Source organism: Nerophis ophidion, linkage group LG10 (genome assembly GCF_033978795.1).
Source record: "Nerophis ophidion isolate RoL-2023_Sa linkage group LG10, RoL_Noph_v1.0, whole genome shotgun sequence".
NCBI classification, from domain to species: Eukaryota; Metazoa; Chordata; class Actinopteri; order Syngnathiformes; family Syngnathidae; genus Nerophis; species Nerophis ophidion.
The window spans coordinates 14416317-14439774 of record NC_084620.1 but is presented as its reverse complement, the minus strand read 5'-3'; the positions used below and the strand labels follow the sequence as shown (position 1 = coordinate 14439774).

At 37.8% G+C, this 23458-nt stretch overlaps 1 protein-coding gene across 5 annotated transcripts in view; it reads right to left on the bottom strand.

Moving 5' to 3' along the window:
* Positions 1 to 23458, bottom strand: part of LOC133560246 (phospholipid-transporting ATPase ABCA1-like) — a 277208-nt gene that overhangs the window by 232192 nt on the left and 21558 nt on the right. The gene's annotated exons all lie outside the window — the stretch shown is intronic.

Genomic DNA, 23458 nt, shown 5'->3' with positions numbered 1-23458 from the left:
AAAAATTATCATCCATTTAAAAAAGAAATGTGTTCATTAATACATCTCCTTCACAACGGGCCATGAATGTTTTGTGCGAGTGTGACAGAGGCCAGTCAACTTAAATGTAAATACCGTATTTTTCGGACTATAAGTCGCAGTTTTTAGACTCAGGAGCGACTTATGTGTGAAATTATTAAAACATTACCGTAACATATCAAATAATATTATTAAGCTTATTCACGTAAGCGACTAGACGTATAAGATTTAATCGGATTTAGCAATTAGGAGTGACAGATTGTTTGGTAAAGGTATAGCATGTTCTATATGTTATAGTTATTTGAATGACTCTTACCATAATATGTTATGTTAAGACAGTGTTTTTCAAGCTTTTTTGAGGCAAGTTACATTTTTTGCGTTGAAAAAATCTGGAACACCACCACCATAAATCATTAAAAAACGAAACTCAGTTGACAGTAAAAAGTCGTCGAAATTGTTGGATATGACTTTAAAACATAACCAACCATGCATCAATATAGCTCTTGTCTAAAAGTAGGTGTACTGTCACCACCTGTCACATCACGCCCTGACTTATTTGGACTTTTTTGCTGTTTTCCTGTATGTAGTGTGTTAATTCTTGTCTTGCGCTCCTATTTTGGTGGCGTTTTGTCTTTTTTTGTTATTTTCCTGTGGCAGTTTCATGTCTTCCTTTGAGCGATATTTACCGCATCTTCAGTACTATGTTTTTATCAATCAAGAATATTTCAGTTGTTTTTATCATTCTTTGTGGGGACATTGTTGATTGTCATGTCATGTACAGATGTACTTTGTGGATGCCGTCTTTGCTCCACAGTAAGTCTTTGCTGTCGTCCAGCATTCCGTTTTTGTTTACTTTGTAGCCAGTTCAGTTTTAGTTAAGTTCTGCATAGCCATCCCTAAGCTTCAATGCCTTTTCATAGGGGTACTCACTTTTTTTAAATATTTGGTTTAAGCATTAGACATAATTTTACCTGCACACCGCCTCCCGCTTCTTCCAACATCTACAAATCAATTAGCACCGGCTGCCACCTGCTGATATGGAACAATATTACACTGTTACTCTGCTGAGCTCGAGACAACACAAACACTCAACAACACAATTTTCAGACTATAATTACTGGTTTGACATTTTTTTTTTACCCAAATAGGTGAAATTAGACAATAACCCACGGCATACCAGACTGTATCTCACGGCACACTAGTGTGCTGCGGCACAGTGGTTGAAAAACACTGCGTTAAGATACCAGGCACCGTCTCAGTTGGTTGTTTAGTGTCATATAATATACATTTATTCAGCCTGTTATTCACTATTCTTTATTTATTTTAAATTGCCTTTCAAATGTCTATTCTTGGTGTTGGGTTTTATCAAATAAATGTCCCCCAAAAATGCGACTTATACTCCAGGGCAACTTATATATGTTTTTTTTCCGTCTTTAGTATGCATTTTTGGCAGGTCCGATTCATACTCCGGAGCGACTTATACTCCGAAAAATACGGTATGTGGGCATAATCCTAGACCCACAACTTACATTTGAAAAGCACATAAGGTCTTAAAAGTAGGAAAAAGTAACCTCAATTGTTTTAAGCTATTGAGAATTCCAGCAGCTAAGATGTTCATGCATGCCCTGATTTATTCTCATCTTTCCCTTTTGTGTAACAACTTTACATCACGACATCTTGTGCAACCTGGCCTTTTACAGTTTGGGCAAATAGCCTATCTGCTGGCATCACTTTCATATATATACATATATATATATATATATATATATATATATATATATATATATATATATACATATATATATATACATATATATACATATATATATATATATATATATATATATATATAGAGAGAGAGAGAGAGGATTTTTTTCATTTATGTTTATTGTAGCTTATTTTTTTGGTGGTTTACAAGATCCAACCTAAGGATCTCTTCCAAGGTACATTTAAAGACACAGCAGTAATGGCTATCAAGCAGCATGACGATTGGGAACGGCAAAATATCACTCAGAACTTCCAGAATCAATCAATGAATCAATCAAAGTTAATTTATTTAGCCTTTAATCACAAGTGTCTCAAAGGGCTGCACAAGCCACAACGACATCCTCGGCTCAGATCCCACACCAGGTCAAGAAAAAAACTCAGTGGGATATGATTATAAAAACCCAGAAGAACTCAATTTGGACAATCTGCCTTTTCCATCTCAGGCTGTCAACTATGGCAGTGGTTCTCAACCTTTTTTCAGTGATGTACCCCCTGTGAACATTTTTTAAATTCAAGTACCCCCTAATCAGAGCAAAGCATTTTTTGTTGAAAAAAAGAGATAAAGAATTAAAATACAGCATGTCATCAGTTTCTGATTTATTAAATTGTATAACAGTGCAAAATATTGCTCATTTGTAGTGGTCTTTCTTGAACTATTTGGAAGAAAATATATAAACATTACTAAAAACTTGTTGAAAAAATAAACAAGTGATTCAATTATAAATAAAGATTTCTACACACAGAAGAAATCATCAACTGAAAGTGCCCTCTTTGGGGATTGTAATAGAGATCCATCTGGAATCATGAACTTAATTCTAAACATTTCTTCACAAAAAAGAAATCTTTAACATCAATATTTATGGAACATGTCCACAAAAAATCTAGCTGTCAACACTTAATATTGCATTGTTGCATTTCTTTTCACAATTTATGAACTTAAATTCACATTTTGTTGAAGTATTATTCAATAAATATATTTATAAAGGATTTTTGAATTGCTGCTATTTTTAGAATATTTTTGAAAAATGTCACGTACCCCTTGGCATACCTTCAAGTACCCCCGTTTGAGAACCACTGAACTATGGAATAGATTACCAACATACGTCTAATTATTTTTAGATATGAATGTGTTCAAAACAAAGGTTACGCGTTGATTGAAAAGAAAAAAAATCTGTACACATTAACTTAGACCTAGTTATGCTTGCTTTAACATCTTACCTTGAATTTTGTATTTTATTTCACTATGTGATATTTTAGTAATTTGACTGATTGTATGGTGTATAAAGAGTATGTTATCTTGCATGTTATTTTGTTTTATCTAAAAAAAAAAAATTACTCGACGGGCCAACTTGGACTCATTTTGCCCCACTTTGGGCACCTCTGTTCTAGAGGTTTCTTTTACCTAAATGTGCATGCATGAACAACATTTAGATAAGCTACTTTTTGTGTTAGAGTTTATGTATGGGTAGTCTGTTATTAAAAATGTCAGAACACAAACATCTTATTAAAATAACTGGTAGGCTACAGCACCCCCCGCGACTCCGAAAGGGACAAGCGGTAGAAAAGGGATAAGAATGGATAAGAATGTAAATGTTTGACAATTTCATGTCATCCGTATGTCTACACTGTTCAAATTTGGGGGATTTTTAAAATGAACTCTAAAAAACTGAAAACTATTAGCAGAGAAACTCTATAACGAATATAGGTAGTGTAGATGAAACCTTACACTAATGATTCCAAAGTGGTTTCATACCTTTCCCAGGGCCAGAAAGGACAAGGTAATGTCAAGGCTACAAAAGCACGTACATTCGACGCTGCTACTTTCGTAGCGTCCAGCGATTATAGGCGACTTCACGGCTAATATAACCAACGCTTTAGAAAAATGTTTTTGTTCACAGGCCGCCTGGCCGAAAACGACGTCTCGTCTGAGCGCGAAGCGTATTTGTCACAAGTAATTAATTCCTCCTCCATAAAAACACCCAGTGGGGATGATGGGAAAAGGTGGCGTCATTAACCTTCCACTAAGCTTCCACAAGACAAAAACGTTTTTGCAGCAGGTCCTTAAAAACATCAACGCACTCATGTCATATAGAGCAGTGGTTCTCAACCTTTTTTCACTGATGTACCCCCTGTGAACATTTTTTTAATTCAAGTACCCCCTAATCAGAGCAAATCATTTTTGGTTGAAAAAAAGACATAAAGAAGTCAAATACAGCACTATGTCATCAGTTTCTGATTTATTAAATTGTATTACAGTGCAAAATATTGCTCATTTGTAGTGGTCTTTCTTGAACTATTGGGAAAAAAAGATTTATAAAAAAACTAAAAACTTGCTGAAAAATAAACAAGTGATTCAATTATAAATACAGATTTCTACACATAGAAGTAATCATCAACTTAAAGTGCCCTCTTTGGGGATTGTAATAGAGATCCATTTGGATTCATGAACTCAATTCTAAACATTTCTTCACAAAAAAATAAATCTTTAACATCAATATTTATGGAACATGTCCACAAAAAAATCTAGCTGTCAACACTGAATATTGCATTGTTGCAGTTATTTTCACAGTTTATTGACTTACATTCATATTTTGTTGAAGTATTATTCAATATATATATTCATAAAGGATTTTTGAATTGTTGCTATTTTTAGAATATTTGTTAAAAATCTCACGTACCCCTTGGCATACCTTTAAGTACGCGTACCCCCATTTGAGAACCACTTATATAGAGGATCTTTGACTTGTGTTTTTGGATAAATCCTTAAAAACTGTAAGAGTGGGAACAGAAGCTATTTATTTTCCACATTTGTAGAAGAGAGTCAGTATTGGCGGTTCAAGTCCAAACATTTCATCCTCCCTGATGTCTTCCCCGGTCCCACAAGACGAGTCGAGAAGCCTTCGTCTTTCTGCCGGTTTCTTCTCTTCTCTTTATCCCGCATTCAACTTAGTCTTTCTGCCCGTTTCTTCTAAATTGACATTTCATGCTGCTTAATCTCAGAGGAGGTACAAGTGGTGCATTCCATCACACTGACTGATATGAGAAGCCCACAGACCTCCTTTCTTTTTTTTTTAAACAGGGACGTGAAAGACAGAATCAAATAAATAAATCTCCCAGTAGCAGCAGTGACAGCAAAAAATGTCTTTTTTGGGGGTTTTTTTCCATGCAATTCAGCTAAAAAGGCTCTTACCTCCTTGTCATTTTTGGTGTAAGGCAGGAATGAGCTAAAGAGCAGTTTGACAGCTAAAGTTGCAGACATTTGTGCTCTAGGGACAAAATGTGAGACAGACTTTGAGCTGAGGTTGAGATTATAACCCTCAAACAGGTTGTCACAGCTTTAATAGCCGTGTCAACATTTGCATTGGTGGAGGACGATCCTTCCCAAAGACAGTTTAAAGCATTTAAAAGCTTGCTTTGTCATTGGTTAAGCCATTTGAGACATATCTAAATGTTGAAATTTAAATAAATATCCACTCTGTTATTAATAAAATCAACAATTGTTATAACTTATTATTCATATTGTATTCTTTTTTTCCTTTTTAGCCAATAGTTCAGAAAAAAAAATTGTCTCTAAAATGTTGGACAAATTACACAATTTTTCATAAAATGTCATCATCAATGACAGTAGTATCCAAAGTGTGGTATGGAGGCCATTTGTGGGCCGCAATTTGAATTTTGTTTGCCCGCAGCATATTGTCAATGTGACACTTGTGTTACGCCTGTTTCCGCATTGTGGTGCCGGGTTCGATTCCCTCGAGGATGCGTCAAAACGAAGAACACAACAAAGGTAAGATATAACCAATTTATTCTAAATAACAGAAGGAGAGCTATAACAAAAACACTGGAGCTAACAAAAGGCAAACCAAAGACGCTAGTATGAGAACTAGAAGATACAAAATAGGAAATTAAACTGGCACGTTGGCACACAAAAAGGAGTAAATAAAACATTTAGCATGTGAGCTAATAACGAAGTGCGTAGCGTGAGAGCTTGCAAAAATAGTAGGAATTGCGTGAAAGCAAACGATCAAAACAGACGTATAGTTGCGTGAGAGCAAACTAGAGTCCCAGGCAGAAGAATGAAAAGAGGAAGGCTTATAAAGGGAAGGTGATTATTTGGAGCAGGTGTGCGGGACCGTGAGTTGCAGGTGAACTAACGAGTGACCATGGTGACGGAACAAACAGGAAATAAGAGGTAGAATGACGGAGTGATACAACAATGGAAACAATAAAAAATAATATGAGAAGATCCGAGTACGGATCTTAACAACTTGGGCCGCATTGCAGTGGTAGTTGTCTTGATCTCAGGGTGCAGGAGACAGCGTGCAGGTAAAACTGTATTTAATATTCGAGAAAAAAAAATGGTGCAGCTGGGAGTGCACCCCAAGCCCAGTAAAAGCTATGCAATACAACAAAAAAAAAACCAGTACCAGTTTACATAGGAAAAGGCATACAAAAGCAATTTTCCAGCACCAGCCAGCAGCAACGGCTGAACCTAATTAGGCTTGATTGCAAAATGACAACAGGTACACTGGCAAAAAGTATAATGGTGCAAAGACAACAGAATGGAATGGAAACTAGAAATTAAGAGCCCTAGACAGAGACTAACATTAATCAAAGGACGAACCATCATAAAACCAAAAACGAGGCATGACCTGTTGCTACAGGTCAGGACAGTCGAAACATGTAGGAAAAAAGAACAAAAAGATGCAATGTAATGAAAAAACGATGAAATGTTGATACCAATAACTTATTATGATGTGCTTTGTCACCTATCACATTGTTTACGAAGTTTTGCAGTCTCGCTACGTTATTGATGTCACAGCAAGGTGTATATGCTGTTTTGGACATTAAAGTTAAGCTCTTAGCCAGAGTTTGAGGAGTTTCCTAGATAAAATAGTATTTTCATCAAATAGTGGCATGCGCATAATAACATGCGACATGCAATGACATAAATGCACTTATTGAATACATTGCGAGTGTGCCGATGTTTCTAATGTTGTGACCGGGTGAATCTATATCGCGTTTATAGATTTATAGACCGTGTCTGTAAAAGAGAGAGAGGAGGCGACTTCAAGATAAATATTTGAACAGTCATATTTTCTAAAGATGAATTATGATACTTTCACAAAGGATGAGGTGTGGTTTCATTTGCAATTGGGGATGCCTCCAAAAATTAACATCTTGCAGAAAGACTCAAAATAACAGGATGAGAAAGTTACTATGGAGCAAAGGTTACGCAAAATGTACACCAAAACATATCCAATACAAATCATCCAAACCACAAGAAAAGGTTTTTAAATATAAATTAAAATCATCATATGTCCCCTGTAAATAAATTTGATATCTGAAATTTGGTTTGATTTTTAAAAAAATGAAATAGATATGTAAATGGCCCACACATTTTGGAACAAGTTTGAACACCCCTGAAGTGTGCTGTTTATTTCTGGGGTTGCAATAATTTGCTTAACTATATTACCTAGATCAGTGTTTTTCAACCTTTTTTTAGCCAAGGCGCGTTTTTTTCATTAAAAAAATCTGGAGGCACCCCACCAGCAGAAATCATTCATAAATGGAACTTAGTAGACAATAAAAAGTTGTTGATGCAATTGTTGGATATGAATTTAAACCATAACCAACCATGCATTAATATAGCTCGTCTCAAAGTAGGTGTGCTGTCACCACCTGAGTTTTTTGCTGTTTTCCCGTGCGTAGTGTTTTAGTTCTTGTCTTACGTTCCTCTTTTGGTGGCTTTTCCTGTTTTGTCGGTATTTTCCTGTTGCAGTTTCATGTCTTCCTTTGAGCAATATTCCGCGCATCTACTTTGTTTTAGCAATCAAGAATATTACAGCTGTTTTTATCCTTCTTTGTGCGGACATTGTTGATTGTCACGTCACGTACGGATGTACATTGTGGACGCCGTCTCTGCTCCACACACTGTAAGTCTTTGCTGTCGTCCAGCATTCTGCTTTTGTTTATTTTGTAACCAGTTCAGTTTTAGTTTCGTTCTGCATAGCCATCCCTAAGCTCTAATGCATTTTTTTAGGGTCACCCAGCTTTTTTTAATTTTTGGTTTAAGCATTAGACACCTTTTGACCTGCACCTTGCCTCCCGCTGTTGTCTGCATATCATGATCACGACAAACCATCGTCGTCTCACACAGCGTGTTTCCGACATCTAGTGTTAATTTTGTTGACGAAAATTTTTTGGCATAGTTATCGTGAACGACCTTTTTTTTCTGACTAAAACGAGACAATAACTAAATAAAAAATAATTTACGTGGACTAAGACGATGACGAGGTGTATTGACATATTTGTCAACGAATAAAAACGAGACAAAAATGTCTGCCAGACGAGATCCAATTGGAACTCATTTTGTTGGGAAGAGGCGGGAGGAGTTGGGAAGAGAACCAATCAGAGCGACGTGGTAAGGAAGTTACGTAAACGTAGTTTGCGTTTGAGAATGCGCTGCAGAAGACAACAAGAGAGAGGACATATGGGGAAATTTTATATTTGACTTCAAAGATAACAAGACGCAGTGTAAGAAATGCAGCGCGAGGATTACAGGGAAACACAACAAACTTGAAGCGACATTTACAGTCGAATCACCCCAAAATCCACACACAGGTAAGCATTTTCCACAACATACAACTCACTCAACGTTATCCCGTTTACTACACGGCTTACTCGTGAAATACTAAAATTGAGACATGATTTTCATAAAAATACGACTTGTATCGGTGATTTTTCCGCTGTTTTGCTTTGACTTTCAGAAATTGAAGGGAAAGTTTACATATTACCCTTTAGTCGACTAAGTCTACTGTAGTTTTCGTCGACCATACTCTTATGATATTTCGTCAACTAAAATTAGAGTAAAACTAAAACAATTTAAATAACTAAATTATGACTAAAACTAAATTACATTTTAGTCAAAAGACTATGATTAAAACTAAATCAAATTTTGCTGTCAAAATTAACACTGCCAACATCTACAAAGCAATTAGCTACCGGCTGTCACCTACTGATATGGAAGAGTATTACTCTCTGCCGAGATCTAGACAGCACCGACACTCAACAACGGCACATTATTTGCGGATTATAATTACTGGTTTGCAAAAAATATTTTTAACCCAAAAAGGTGAAACTCTATAATCCCCCACGGCACAACAGACTGTATCTCACGGCACCCTAGTGTGCCGCGGCACAGTGGTTGAACAACACTGACCTAGATAATATAGGTTTGTAATATATCAAACATACTGTATGTGTTTTAACTGTCACTTTCCATAGAGAATCCGAGTGATTTGAGGTAAGCAAACACACGTCCTATTCCTGTCCGTTTGCAGGATGGCTGGCTATGATGTACTGTTCTGTCGGGAGTCAGCCTCCTACGAAGCGGCCTCGACTCTTGCTAATCATCATCCGTCCTCGCAGTCATCACTCACATCTGTCATCGTCATCGCTGTAGTAGTCCCTTAACCCCAGGCGTGACTCACATCGAGGTTCTAGAAGGATGGTGGGGGTGGTGGCAGTATGAGTGGCACCATTATTAGAGCTCAGTAATAGATTAGCACTGCCTGGAGACGAGGAGGCAGGAGGTGTTTCACCAAATTGCTTGTCACTGCTACGCTGTAATTCGTCGCCTCCCTAGCTTATTATTTCAAAACTCACCTGTCGATGAAAACGTGGAATTAGATCTCAAACAAAAAACAACGTCCACAACACAACAAGCCTAAGAAAACAAAAATACTGTAACTGCAAAATACTTCATTTAAAAATGTCCTCAATGTGACAGGAGGGCACTGCTGTTTTAAAGGACGTACTGATAGTCAAAGATTAGGCCTTCTTCCACAGCAGGAATTACACACACACACACACACACACATACATTATATATATATATATATATATATATATATATATATATATATATATATATATATATACACACACATACACACATTATATATATATATACACATACATACATATATACACATATATATACATACATACACATATATATACATACATATACACATACATATATATACACATACAGTATATATATATATGTGTATACACATGCAGTTTATATATATATATATATATATATATATATATATATACACACACACACACACACACACACACATATATATATATACATACAATATATATATATATATTTATATAAATATATATATATATACATATAAATATAATATATACACACATATATACATACATAATATATACATATATATATACAAATATATATATTTACACACGTATCTATGTACACACATATATATATATACACGTATATATGTACACATGTGTATATATATATATATATATAATTTTGAAAGATGGCACCTGATGGCCATAAGGCATAACTGCAATTTTTTTCCATATAGATAATAAATAGTGTTCATGTATGAGATCTAGGGCTGCCAACTATGGCCTAAGTAATTATTAAAATTATTGTTAATATTGAAATCATGATTACTGATTGTTAAGTAAAGCAGTGTTGGGGTGTGAACCTAATACCATCATGTCATTTGTAATGTCTAAAAAAAAAAGGCTAAAAATAAACATTATCCATATATCTATAGACAAATATTAAGTTTTGTTTATTCATTAATAATACCAACTTGTCAGCTTTTTGTCATTACATGATGCCTTTATCTGTATTTTTACATTTTGAGAGAGGGAGTTTTTTTTCATCATCCTAATTTTATTTTTTTTAAGTTATGAACATTTATATGTACATGTAGATGCTGTATAGGGACAGATCCATTAAGAGTTTGACCAGAAATATGTTGTATAGAAATTACCTATGCACAATATAACATTAACAAAATGATTAGTCACATGAATAGTTTTTGAAGTAAAACATTTGTGACATGAAAAAAGCAAATAATGTAAAAAAAACCACAAAAAACATGCCATTTATTTTTTGATATCATAATAAAACACAAAGCAGTTTGGCTAATGAAGATGAAGTCGAACAAAGAGGTGTTTTTCTTCCCCAACGCCTCCTTGTGGTTCAGTACAACAGTTTGGTCAACAATCTAGCTAGTATTGATGTTATTTTAACACTGATAGTTTGCAGTTGAATAAATGACGAGTGAACATCCCAGTAAACAAACTAAATATTTTATAAAACAAGTCGTGACAACGTTCACGACAAATCACCTGCTGCATGTTTCCTCCCTTCATTAACTCTCAGTCACAGCTGGTAAAAGACGCAATATTGGAAAAATAAAAGCAACATCAAATAGTTTTTCTCCTTCGCTGTATACTTTAAGTATGGGGACAAGTGTGTCCGTCTCCAATATTGTCCACACCTTTCGCAATCTAACGGCAGTGCGCTCCTAAACGCACGCCAAGAAGCGAGGGAAAATGACGTTAAACTAAGTGCTTGTCACCATTTACTCAGAGGGGATATCTCCGGAGCAAAGTCTGTGTAGTTAGTCCGCCATGATTATCAAGTCAAAAATGTGCTGCCAAAAATTAATTAATAAATGACGGTTTTTGGGTAAATAAAAAATAAATTAGACGGTATACTCATCGCAAATTATCATTATACCGTTTGCCGTTACATCCCAAGTCCATTCAGTACAAGATACAAGGTACAAGATAGTTCCAAAACTCATCCATCCATTATCTACCTACCTATACATACATTATATATATATATATATATATATATATATATATATATATATATATATATATATATATATATATATATATAAATAAATAGGTAGGTAGATAATGGATGGATGGATGGATGAGTTTTGGAACTATCTTGTACTGTTTTCACACAACCGTAGTCTTAAACTAGTATGAAGTTCCATGCTATCTTTTACAAACATAATTTCAACATTAAAAGCTACAAGAAGTGGACACAATTAAACATATTAACAGAGGAAAATAAAATATTCAGCCGGACTTTGAAGGGGCGATGCAAGCTGCTCACTGGGACTCAGACCTCATAGTTTGAAGAGAAATGTGAAATGGAAGGAGTCAAAATAAATGCATCAAATATTCACTATTTACTTTGTTACATCTTTTAAAAGTAGTCAGTGACACTCCATATGTCGTTTTTGGTCTCAACCCTTGTGAACTGAATGCCAATGCTAACAGGCTAACTCTAAATATGATGCGTTTATGTTGTTGCCTTGATATAAACACTGACAATTATTATTTATATATTGTTATTTACCACTGAAATGGACCAAAATGAATAATCTGACCCTGATGAATTCATCATTTACTGAGTAAATGACTTTCTGACACTGTTGGACACTGTAGAACAAGCTTTATTTTTAGGAAAATCCTGTATACTTTGTGTTAAAATCATATTGTTTTGTATATTATTGCTTTGTATTTTATTTACGTACACTTTAGTAAGATAAATATGACCTGATATTGTCTGTTTATTTAGATGGCATCATTTTGGATACACACTGTACCACTCACCCAAACATTATCAGCCTGATTTGTAAAAACCACACTGAATTGTGAAATGAGGAAAAAAAAAAAACACACACATTTACAGGAAGCTATAGTTCCAGGATTTAAAGGTTCCAGACCTCTAAAGCTGTTGAATTTTGGTTTTAAAAAAATGCCTATTCTCTATATGACAGGAGTGAAATGCCGTTTTAAAAGGAACTAGGACAAAAACGCCCATTTAAATATCCTTTATTGTAAATGTCAGTGTTTTTAGGAATCTAATGCTCACAACTTTTAAACTGAACCCATAGTTTCATATCATAGCTGAATGTGGACTGCAGGTCGCCGGTTGATTACAGTAGCCCTTGTTTATTTACAGCCTGTGTACGGTTCCACATTTACACGTTGTGTAATGGTTTATGATCAAGTAAGGATTTACCACTAGCACTGGTGTTCTTTTCACGGTGGGTGTGTTTATGCAAAATGAGGTTTTAGTCAAATAACTAACAAGGTGGCTTTAGACCATGACAAAAAACAAAACAAAACCACTATATATCCTTTCCGTGGCCAATTTTGTATTTAACCATGTGATAGATAGCATGATATTGACCCAATAAATCCTAAAACAAAATGCACTTTCCTTATCCAGATAGGTCAGCTTGACGAGCCGTTCCAGCGAGGTCTTAAACAGCAGAAATATTAATCTAATAAAACAATATGGAGTTTTCAATAATTAAAAGATCATGGCAGCAAGTGATTGCATTCATTGTTTTTTGCGGACACACAATGGAACTCACAGTTGGGATTTTTGCATATAAATGAAAAGCCATATGATGAATAAATGCAAATAAAGAGGCACAAAGAGGTTTCACAGCAGGACGTCCTACAAATGGTCTATTTGGCCCTACTCGGTTTACTGGTTACCTTGTTGAATACGACAGGAAACGGCAGACAAATACTCTCTTAGGAAGGTTTTAAGGACATCAAACAAAATGTTGAAGGTCGAATGAAGAAACTGTATGATAGTGGAGCTGTAGATAACAGTTTTCCAAATTTGAGCAACATTTTCCACAAATGTGGTGCCACTCATACGTGTGGTGTCGGTATTTCTATTTCCATTATTATTCCACATGGGAAAAATAACCCGTGTAATCCAATTTGTGTGCGGGTGTACTTATTTGTGTGTTTGTATAGAAATCATAGTGTGAGTTTTAGATCCGCTTGTAATTGTAAATTGCATGTTTAGATGTTATTTACATCTTCTTTCAAGTGACCCATAAGCAGGAATATGTACTGAATTTGGTACTTTTAGAGGTACCTACTAATTTGCAATGGTAATGCCGGGTATTGATTCATGTAAAAAAAACGTGTGGCATATTTCGATACCTTTGTTGTCCGTGATGTCACATCTAGTTGCAGACTAAACACAGTCTTAATCATTTGGCTAAGAAACAATTACTCAACCAGCCCAACTGCCTCTAGGTAATGTCTCAATTGTCCATGCCTTTTGTATGAAAACGCTTGCACGTAAAGTGAGGCTCCACTCTTCCAAACTGCACTAGCTTGATGCTAATTTACATCGTTTTTGCCATAGGCATGCCACTACTTAGCATTAGCAATTTTACATGGCTATTTAAACACCTCCCAATTTGGTACTGGAACTGTAACAAAATGAAAGTTACAATAAAACAGCTGGTTTATACAATACATAAGGTTTAAACACTTAGTCGGGTGCAACAAAAGACTAGAAAATATTGGCAAGTACAGCTTCATTGCTATTCAAGACTACTTCCTTGTCGCAAAACACTGTAGTCCAGGGCTGTGTAAAGAGAGAGTATAAACAACTCTGTTTCAGACTTGGCCCCAACATGGGCTTTGTAGTCACATCAGGGCCTTTTGACCAATCATTAAGATGATCATCTGGCCATACTTGCTCTGATTGGTCAAAAGCCTCTCACATGAATACAGGGCGCCATGTTGGGGACATGCTCGTTCCATACACAGCTTTGCCATAATTTATACACTACTGCCATCTAATGTCTTGGGAGTTGCAACTGCATGCAAAGTCTACTATATAATACTTGCAAATGAGATTAAGAAGTCTAAGAAAACAATATATAAAAACTAGCCAGCATATAAGCGGTCAGTGTTATATGTAAAAGAGAAATTGCTTTTATTATTAAACAAACAAAGTTGCGTACTGGTACTGATTTCCAAGTAACGGGAATAAGTACCACATTCATTCAACGGTGCAAAGTACCCAAACCTACTCATAGCTGACAATTTTGTGATTATATTTGCACTTGAAATTCCTCCCAAAAATATTCTAACTACAAAAGGGGTAAATAAATTGCTAAACAAAGCGAGAAATACAAGTTAAAGATTGCAGTACAACAAAGTAACTAATGAACAAATCTTAGTGTAACAAGTGCAACTACAGTGATGAAAATATGCCAATGACAATGACCGCACAGTATGGGTGGAGATCGGCCTTCTAAATGAAGTAATACAATTTCAATGTTGCTAGTCATATACAGTAAATAAAACAAATATCTCAGCTCACTTTTCTTTATGTCAATGATAAAACTACAAAGGCGTAACAAGGCACATACAACCATTAAATCCATTATCACATTGCACTCATAATATTGGCATACACATGTAAAAGTGATAAAACACATCACTGTATTTTCCTGTCAGTTAACTACTATAGGTAGTAAAAACGCAACGTTGACACTTGTTTTGTTTGACATTGTTCATTTTTGTGACCTTTGTCTTTGCTAGTCAACTGATATAAATTGTTATCGTTTTTATCAGTCCATGCGACCTTAAATTGTCCCTTGACGTATATCTTTCCGTCTTCTGGAGAGTAATGAGCCCCAGAGCTATAGCTGAGCTTGCCTGTCTTTAACCCCCGACCACCACTATCCATTTTATTTTTAGATCAGATATTGCTGTGGTATTATCCTCCCTGCAGGAGACCCTAACCATGACGAGTATCCTGAGCATTTGAAGAGAACATAACAGGAGTCGTCCAAATGGCCTTGTGTTGGCGAGCAATTTAAGATGAACAAATGGAGCAGACTGAGTGCAGAGGAGTGCTCTTTGCTCAGGCCGTATTATTTCAATTTTTACACGTAAGGAATGCTAAAAATACTATATGTTCCATTAAAATGATCAATACAAAGACCTCCTTCTTGGGTGCATATGAAATACCAAAGTTAAATAATTTCTGTCAGTCACTATATTTACATTCACTAAAAAATATATAATTAGAAGAAATACAATTCTGAACATGGGTTCGGTGAAATTAATCACTGGCTATTACTGGCTTACATGATGATAAGTTAACTTAAAAAAGTGCATGTACTGTCAGAACTCGGGCGGAAGGTGGCGTACACCCTGGACGAGTCGCCGCCTCATCGCAGGGACAACACAGATAACCCCAAAAAAAAAAAAAGGTTTTAAAACAACAAGAAGACAAATTCATATGGAAAAAGGATGAAGCAGACCAAAAATGCTTTACAAAAAAAAAATAAAAACAATTTAAAAAAAAAAGGAAACTTAATGGTAAATTGTCTTAATTTTTTTCTGGTTGTTTCAATGGCACTTTTCTGAAAAACTCCCTCACCTTTGTAGGAAGTTTGGGCAGAGGCTAAAAATGGCAAAATACACAACTTTTCAAAGGTGTCTTTATTCAGGATTGTTTTTGAGAGATTGAAGATGGCGGCGCCCGGAAGGGCTGCGACATCGAGGAACTCTTGCTAAAGATGGAACATTTGGCAGAAATACAAGACAATTCTGCAAACTTCATGGCTGGTTCACATCGTGGTCACTCCGTGATCACTTATGACCGCCAGACACTTCTGGATGTGGACATATCGGGCCGTTTTGGACTGATAGACGTGTGCTTGCTAGACCTGTTAACTAGCACGGGAATACTTCGGCGGCTACATCCAGCGGCCTGTGAAGCAGGGGAGTATAGTAGCAGCGGGGGCCGTCTACAGAGCAGACGCCAGCGGTGTGATCGGAAACGCGGATGCCGAGCGGGGCTAAAAACAAAGCAGAAGGCTAATCCCCACAGAACACCACTTCCCTCCATCCTGAAGCCGGATTTAAATGGAAGATGCGAGACTACTGGTCTGGGTAAGGAGTCAGTTAAATTAGAGCAAGTTTTTTCTGCTTTGATTGTTTCAGAGTTGGACATGTGTTCTACTGAGGTGGCAAACTATGATGCGTTCAGTTTATCAAAGCAACAAACAAAAAAATCGGAAAATTCCCGTCGTATCAATTCCTAGATATGGTCGTAATTATAGTAAATGCACTGGGCATAATAAACACAACATTATTAATATTGCTACTACGGATATCCATCCATCCATTTTCTACCGCTTATTCCCTTTTGTGGTCGCGGGGGGCGCTGGCGCCTATCTCAGCTACAATCGGGCGGAAGGCGGGGTACACCCTGGACAAGTCGCCACCTCATCGCAGGGCCAACACAGATAGACAGACAACATTCACACACTAGGGCCAATTTAGTGTTGCCAATCAACCTGTCCCCAGGTGCATGTCTTTGGAAGTGGGAGGAAGCCGCAGTACCCGGAGGGAACCCACGCATTCACGGGGAGGACATGCAAACTCCACACAGAAAGATCCCGAGCCTGGATTTGAACCCAGGACTGCAGGACCTTAGTATTGTGAGGCAGATGCACTAACCCCTCTCCCACCGTGAAGCCCGCTACTACGGATAATTTGATAAAAAATTCCCTAATACAGCCCATTACCTATAATATAGGTTTTTTAAACATAAGATCATTGTCTCCCAAAACGTTGCTAATTAATGATATCATTAGAGACAACAATCTTAACGTCATCGGTCTCAGCGAAACCTGGCTTAAACCAAACAACTTTTTTGCGCTAAATGAGGCATGTCGTCCTAACTTTACACGTGCGCATATTGCCCGTCCCCTTAAAAGGGGTGGGGGGGTCGCACTAATATACAACGAAAACTTTAACCTTAGTCCTAACATAAATAATAAATATAAATCGTTTGAGGTGCTTACTATGAGGTCTGTCACACCGCTGCCTCTACACCTGGCTGTTATCTACCGCCCCCCAGGGCCCTATTCGGACTTTATCAATGAATTCTCAGAGTTTGTTGCTGATCTAGTGACGCACCCCGATAATATAATCATAATGGGGGACTTTAATATCCATTTGAATACCCCATCGGACCCACCGTGCGTAGCGCTCCAGACTATAATTGATAGCTGTGGTCTTACACAAATAATAAATGAACCCACGCATCGCAACGGTAATACAATAGACCTAGTGCTTGTCAGGGGTATCACCGTTTCCAAAGTTACGATACTCCCGTATACTAAAATATTGTCCGATCATTACCTTATGAAATTCGAGGTTCAGACGCATGTTCGTCAAACTAATAATAATAATAACTGCTATAGCAGCCGCAACATTAATACGGCCACAACGACAACTCTTGCTGACCTACTGCCCTCGGTAATGGCACCATTTCCAAAGTATGTGGGCTCTATTGATAACCTCACTAACAACTTTAACGACGCCCTGCGCAAAACCATTGATAACATAGCACCGCTAAAGTTAAAAAAGGCTCCAAAAAAGCGTACCCCGTGGTTTAAAGAAGAAACTAGAGCTCAGAAATTATTATGTAGAAAGCTGGAACGCAAATGGCGCACGACTAAACTTGAGGTGCAGCATCAAGCATGGAGTGATAGTTTAATAACTTATAAACGCATGCTTACCTTAGCTAAAGCTAAATATTACTCAAATCTCATCCACCGTAATAAAAACGATCCTAAATTTTTGTTTAGTACGGTAGCATCGCTAACCCAACAAGGGACCCCTTCCAGTAGCTCCACCCACTCAGCTGATGACTTTATGCAATTCTTTAGTAAGAAAATTGAAGTCATTAGAAAGGAGATTAAAGACAATGCGTCCCAGCTACAACTGGGTTCTATTAACACTGATACGATTGTATATATGGCGGATACTGCCCTTCAAAATAGTTTCTCTCGTTTTGAGGAAATAACATTAGAGGAAACGTGTAAATGGAATAAAACAAACAACATGTTTACTTGACCCTCTTCCTGGGAAACTGATCAAGGAACTCTTTGTATTATTAGGTCCATCAGTGATAAATATTATAAACTTATCACTTTCCTCGGGTACTGTTCCTCTAGCATTCAAAAAAGCGGTTATTCATCCTTTTCTTAAAAGACCTAACCTCGATCCTGACCTCATGGTAAACTCACCTTCCCTTTTTTTTAAAAATCCTCAAAAAAATTGTTGCGGAGCAGTTAAATGAACACTTAGCGTCTAACAATCTATGTGAAACCTTTCAATCCGGTTTCAGGGCAAATCACTCAACGGAGACAGCCCTCGCGAAAATGACTAATGATCTATTGCTAACGATGGATTCTGATGCGTCATCTATGTTGCTGCTCCTCGATCTTAGCGCTGCTTTCGATACCGTCGATCATAATATTTTATTAGAACGTATCAAAACACGAATTGGTATGTCAGACTTAGCCCTGTCTTGGTTTAACTCTGATCTTACTGATAGGATGCAGTGCGTCTCCCATAACAGTATGACCTCGGAATACGTTAAGGTAACGTGTGGAGTTCCCCAGGGTTCGGTCCTTGGCCCTGCACTCTTCAGCATCTACTTGCTGCCGCTAGGTGACATCATACGCAAATACGGTGTTAGCTTTCACTGTTATGCTGATGACACCCAACTCTACATGCCCCTAAAGCTGACCAACACGCCGGATTGTAGTCAGCTGGAGGCGTGTCTTAATGAAACTAAACAATGGATGTCCGCTAACTTTTTGCAACTCAACGCCAAAAAAACGGAAATGCTGATTATCGGTTCTGCTAGACACCGACCTCTATTTAATAATACAACTCTAACATTTGACAACCAAACAATTAAACAAGGCGACACGGTAAAGAATCTGGGTATTATCTTCGACCCAACTCTCTCCTTTGAGTCACACATTAAAAGCGTTACTAAAACAGCCTTCCTTCATCTCCTTAATATCGCTAAAATTCGCTCCATTCTGTCCACTAAAGACGCTGAGATCATTATCCATGCGTTTGTTACGTCTCGCCTCGATTACTGTAACGTATTATTTTCGGGTCTCCCCATGTCTTGCATTAAAAGATTACAGTTGGTACAAAATGCGGCTGCTAGACTTTTGACAAGAACAAGAAAGTTTGATCACATTACGCCTGTACTGGCTCACCTGCACTGGCTTCCTGTGCACTTAAGATGTGACTTTAAGGTTTTACTACTTACGTATAAAATACTACACGGTCTAGCTCCATCCTATCTTGCCGATTGTATTGTACCATATGTCCCGGCAAGAAATCTGCGTTCAAAGGACTCCGGCTTATTAGTGATTCCCAAAGCCCAAAAAAAGTCTGCGGGCTATAGAGCGTTTTCATTTCGGGCTCCAGTACTCTGGAATGCCCTCCCGGTAACAGTTCGAGATGCCACCTCAGTAGAAGCATTTAAGTCTCACCTTAAAACTCATTTGTATACTCTAGCCTTTAAATAGACTCCCTTTTTAGACCAGTTGATCTGCCATTTCTTTTCTTTTTCTCCTATGTCCCACTCTCCCTTGTGGAGGGGGTCCGGTCCGATCCGGTAGCCATGTACTGCTTGCCTGTGTATCGGCTGGGGACATCTCTGCGCTTGGGATGTTTTCCTGCTGGCTCCGCTGTGAACGGGACTCTGGCTGCTGTGTTGGATCCGCTTTGGACTGGACTCTCGCGACTGTGTTGGATCCATTATGGATTGATCTTTCACAGTATCATGTTAGACCCGCTCGACATCCATTGCTTTCCTCCTCTCCAAGGTTCTCATAGTCATTATTGTCACCGACGTCCCACTGGGTGTGAGTTTTCCTTGCCCTTATGTGGGCCTACCGAGGATGTCGTACAGATTTGTGTTGTGGTTTGTGCAGCCCTTTGAGACACTAGTGATTTAGGGCTATATAAGTAAACATTGATTGATTGATTGATTTTTCAAAATGCAAAATGCCATTTTTTCAGGTCACGATAACTGCATTTTTGTTCTGCCAGTTGTGTGGAATACAGAGTTATTGTTCATCAGTTTGGAGTGCACAAATGCAGCATGAAGAGGTTTGTGTACACTTTATTACTCGCCTTTAATATACCTGCTTCATTCCCTTTCATCTCATTTGTATTTCGTTCAGGGAGTCTGAATTAAGTCACCATTCAACATTTCCTTAGCTAACTTCTTAAAAAATCTCTGTTTCTTTTTTTCTACCATCGATGCACTTCAAGATTTTCTGTTCTTTTAATTTGTGAAGCAATTGTTGCTATGTTCCTTTTGAATGGTATCTGCTTCCGGGTTGTATCCCGCTTGCTGAGACAGGTGCATGCACGATACCAAGGGTCCTCCCTGGACCCACAGACCCCCTGGAGAGATCTGGTTTTCAATCGCACAATCCAGGTGTGTTAGTCCGACTTTTAAAAAACTGAACTCGTTCGGATTAAGCGGTCTCTGTGGGTTAAAAGAGGCTTATTCAGAGCTGAAGTATTTTAGAAATTGGACAAATTTAGTGTTTGGACACTGTGGAGAGACGGAACAGACAGCGGGGTAGGACAAACGGCGGTCCTACTCAAGATAGCGGCCAGGGGGCGGTGTGTGCGGCGGAGCGGAGAGGCGGGGCGCGCTTGGAGCGACGCTGCAGCAATCAGAGTCAGGTGCGTAAACCATACACCTGCTCTCAATCCCTGCATCTTCTCCGGCAGTTTAAAAGGGGAGAAGGAGGAGCGATCGTGGCAGAAGACGGCGGAGAAACTGCAACAACGAAAGACGAGAGCGACCAGGAGAGGGATGAGCCCGCGAGTAAGATGAAGCCACCGGCCACCAAAAGGCGCGCCGAGACGAGCAGCAAAGGAGGGCGCGCTAGAAATTGGCGCGACCGACTGGGACACAACAAGGTTTATTGAAACAATAAACGAGTGTCAAACCTGCTATGATGCGTCTTGTATAGATGGTCCTTGAAACCCACACTGTGACTGGTCTCCTGCCGTCATCCTATGTTTGTATATTACACACTTACATTTGGGCTTCATGTTTTTTTTTTAAGGTTTTATTGTTTTTTTTAAATGTTTTAGTGTTTTGTTTTTAACGTTTTGTACATTTGTTTTTTATATGTTTAATGAATCTTAAGGTCTGCAATAAAGATTGATGATGATGATGATCTATATACGTGCGTCCTCAATGTGAACACCACTGCACTTAGGTCCAATTCATCCGACCAGAATGTCATCAATAAGCGATAAGCGTCATAATTATTCCCCAAATAAATACTTGCCAACGGAGCAGAAAACAGGTACAATAATGTTTTAGGAACTCATGTGAAAGTTCCACCACTCCTGTCTCCTACTGCTCGCAGACATCCAAGCAAAATATCACATAAAACTACCACAGCCAAAATACTTGTCCTCTTCCTTCGTAATCTTCTACACGCAATAAATACATTCAGAAACTATTGAGTTTGATTACACAAAATCCTTGAAATTGCCACAAATGCGCCAGTACCGAGACCGACTGGAGTGGAAACCATTTGTACTTGGGTAAAAAGTGCAGTACGTGCGACCTCATGACATCATGACGGCTACTAAAAAGATAGGATTTGACAAAAACAAACTTTATTTGACATCCGACCCTAAAGTGTGAACGCAGCCTTTAATGTAGAGTCAATTTTTCTTTAAAGTCCTAATCTGTTATAAAACCAAATGTTTTCTGGTCGCTTCAACGACAATTTTGCCATTAGCAGTCAGGACTAATTTTGCACACCTGTTGGATAAGACTCACGTGCTGGGAAGACGAATGAGTGAGATGTATAGCCAGTGGCTGGCTATACGCAGATGCTGGTTCATTGTGTGTACTTTATGCCACAGTGTTATGTTTATTTCAGAGTTCTTTCTCAGCCTGTATCGTTTTCCCATTGCATAGTACATTACCAAAAGACCTTCTACCTGCATATTATGTGCCTTCTCTGCATCCTGGAATCACGGCTACAGCATTAATGTGAGCACGTAACAACTTTTCTACTGCAGCAGCTAGGGGAAGCATCACACCTTTATCGAGAGTCCAGGCAGGACACAAAAATGGCAAAAATAGCCCCTTTTTCAAGGAGTACATATTCAATATTTTTTTACTAGTCCAGAAATGTCTCAGAAGTACCCATAACTAGCATTTCAGCTGCACATTTCCAGCTCTAAATTTTAGTTTGTCTTATTTCATCTTTGATTGCTTCTATAATCGTGTTGAAAACTTCACCCTATTCTTTTGGAGGCACACAGCGTTTGGCCAATGATGGAATTAGACACACTGAAGGTTCACTGGGACTTGCAAACACACAGAGAACAAACTATGGCAGCAGTCCGACTGATATATGCAAGTAAACGTAGTTTGTGATGATCCCCTCTGACAAATAATATGATTGCATCAAATTACATCAATCTTATAACCCCGGCAACATCTGTGTTAGTGCATAAATACGAGCACAAAAAAAAGACACCTTGTCGTTTCTTATTTAGTATTCAAATTGCATCAATTAGGTTAGCTTCCCGCAGGTCCAACAAGTCTATGTTTTAATGCATTATTTGTGATTGATTGCTCCGCCGAAACCATTTTACCTTGCTTGGAAGTCTCTCCTGGCAGGGCTTAAAATTGACGTTTGCAGCTGGATCATTTGCACGTATGATTATTAATAGGATTCTCCATTGTAAATGTTGCTTGTCTGTGGACTACTACAGTACCCTTGACACTTTTACAACTTGGGAAAATACCAGCAGAGAAAGCGACAGGAACTATATTTTCCACCTTGTTTTGGGAGTTTAAACATGCTCAGCTTTCTGTTTTCACGTTTGCCCACAGTGAGCCAACGATGACTAGAACAAGCACCTGTGGTAAATCACAACTACAGTGAAAGCAGACATTATACTAACAAACATTCCTAGTTTTACACCTGCAAAACAATTCCAAAGTCACAACGAAAAGTTGCACATATTTTTCGTTAAAAGACGTGCTCCATTGTTTTTACGTTTTAATATTTTGGATAGCGTATTTTTACATTATGAGGGTTAAGATTGTTGGAAGGATTTCACAGGCTTTATTTGAGATTGT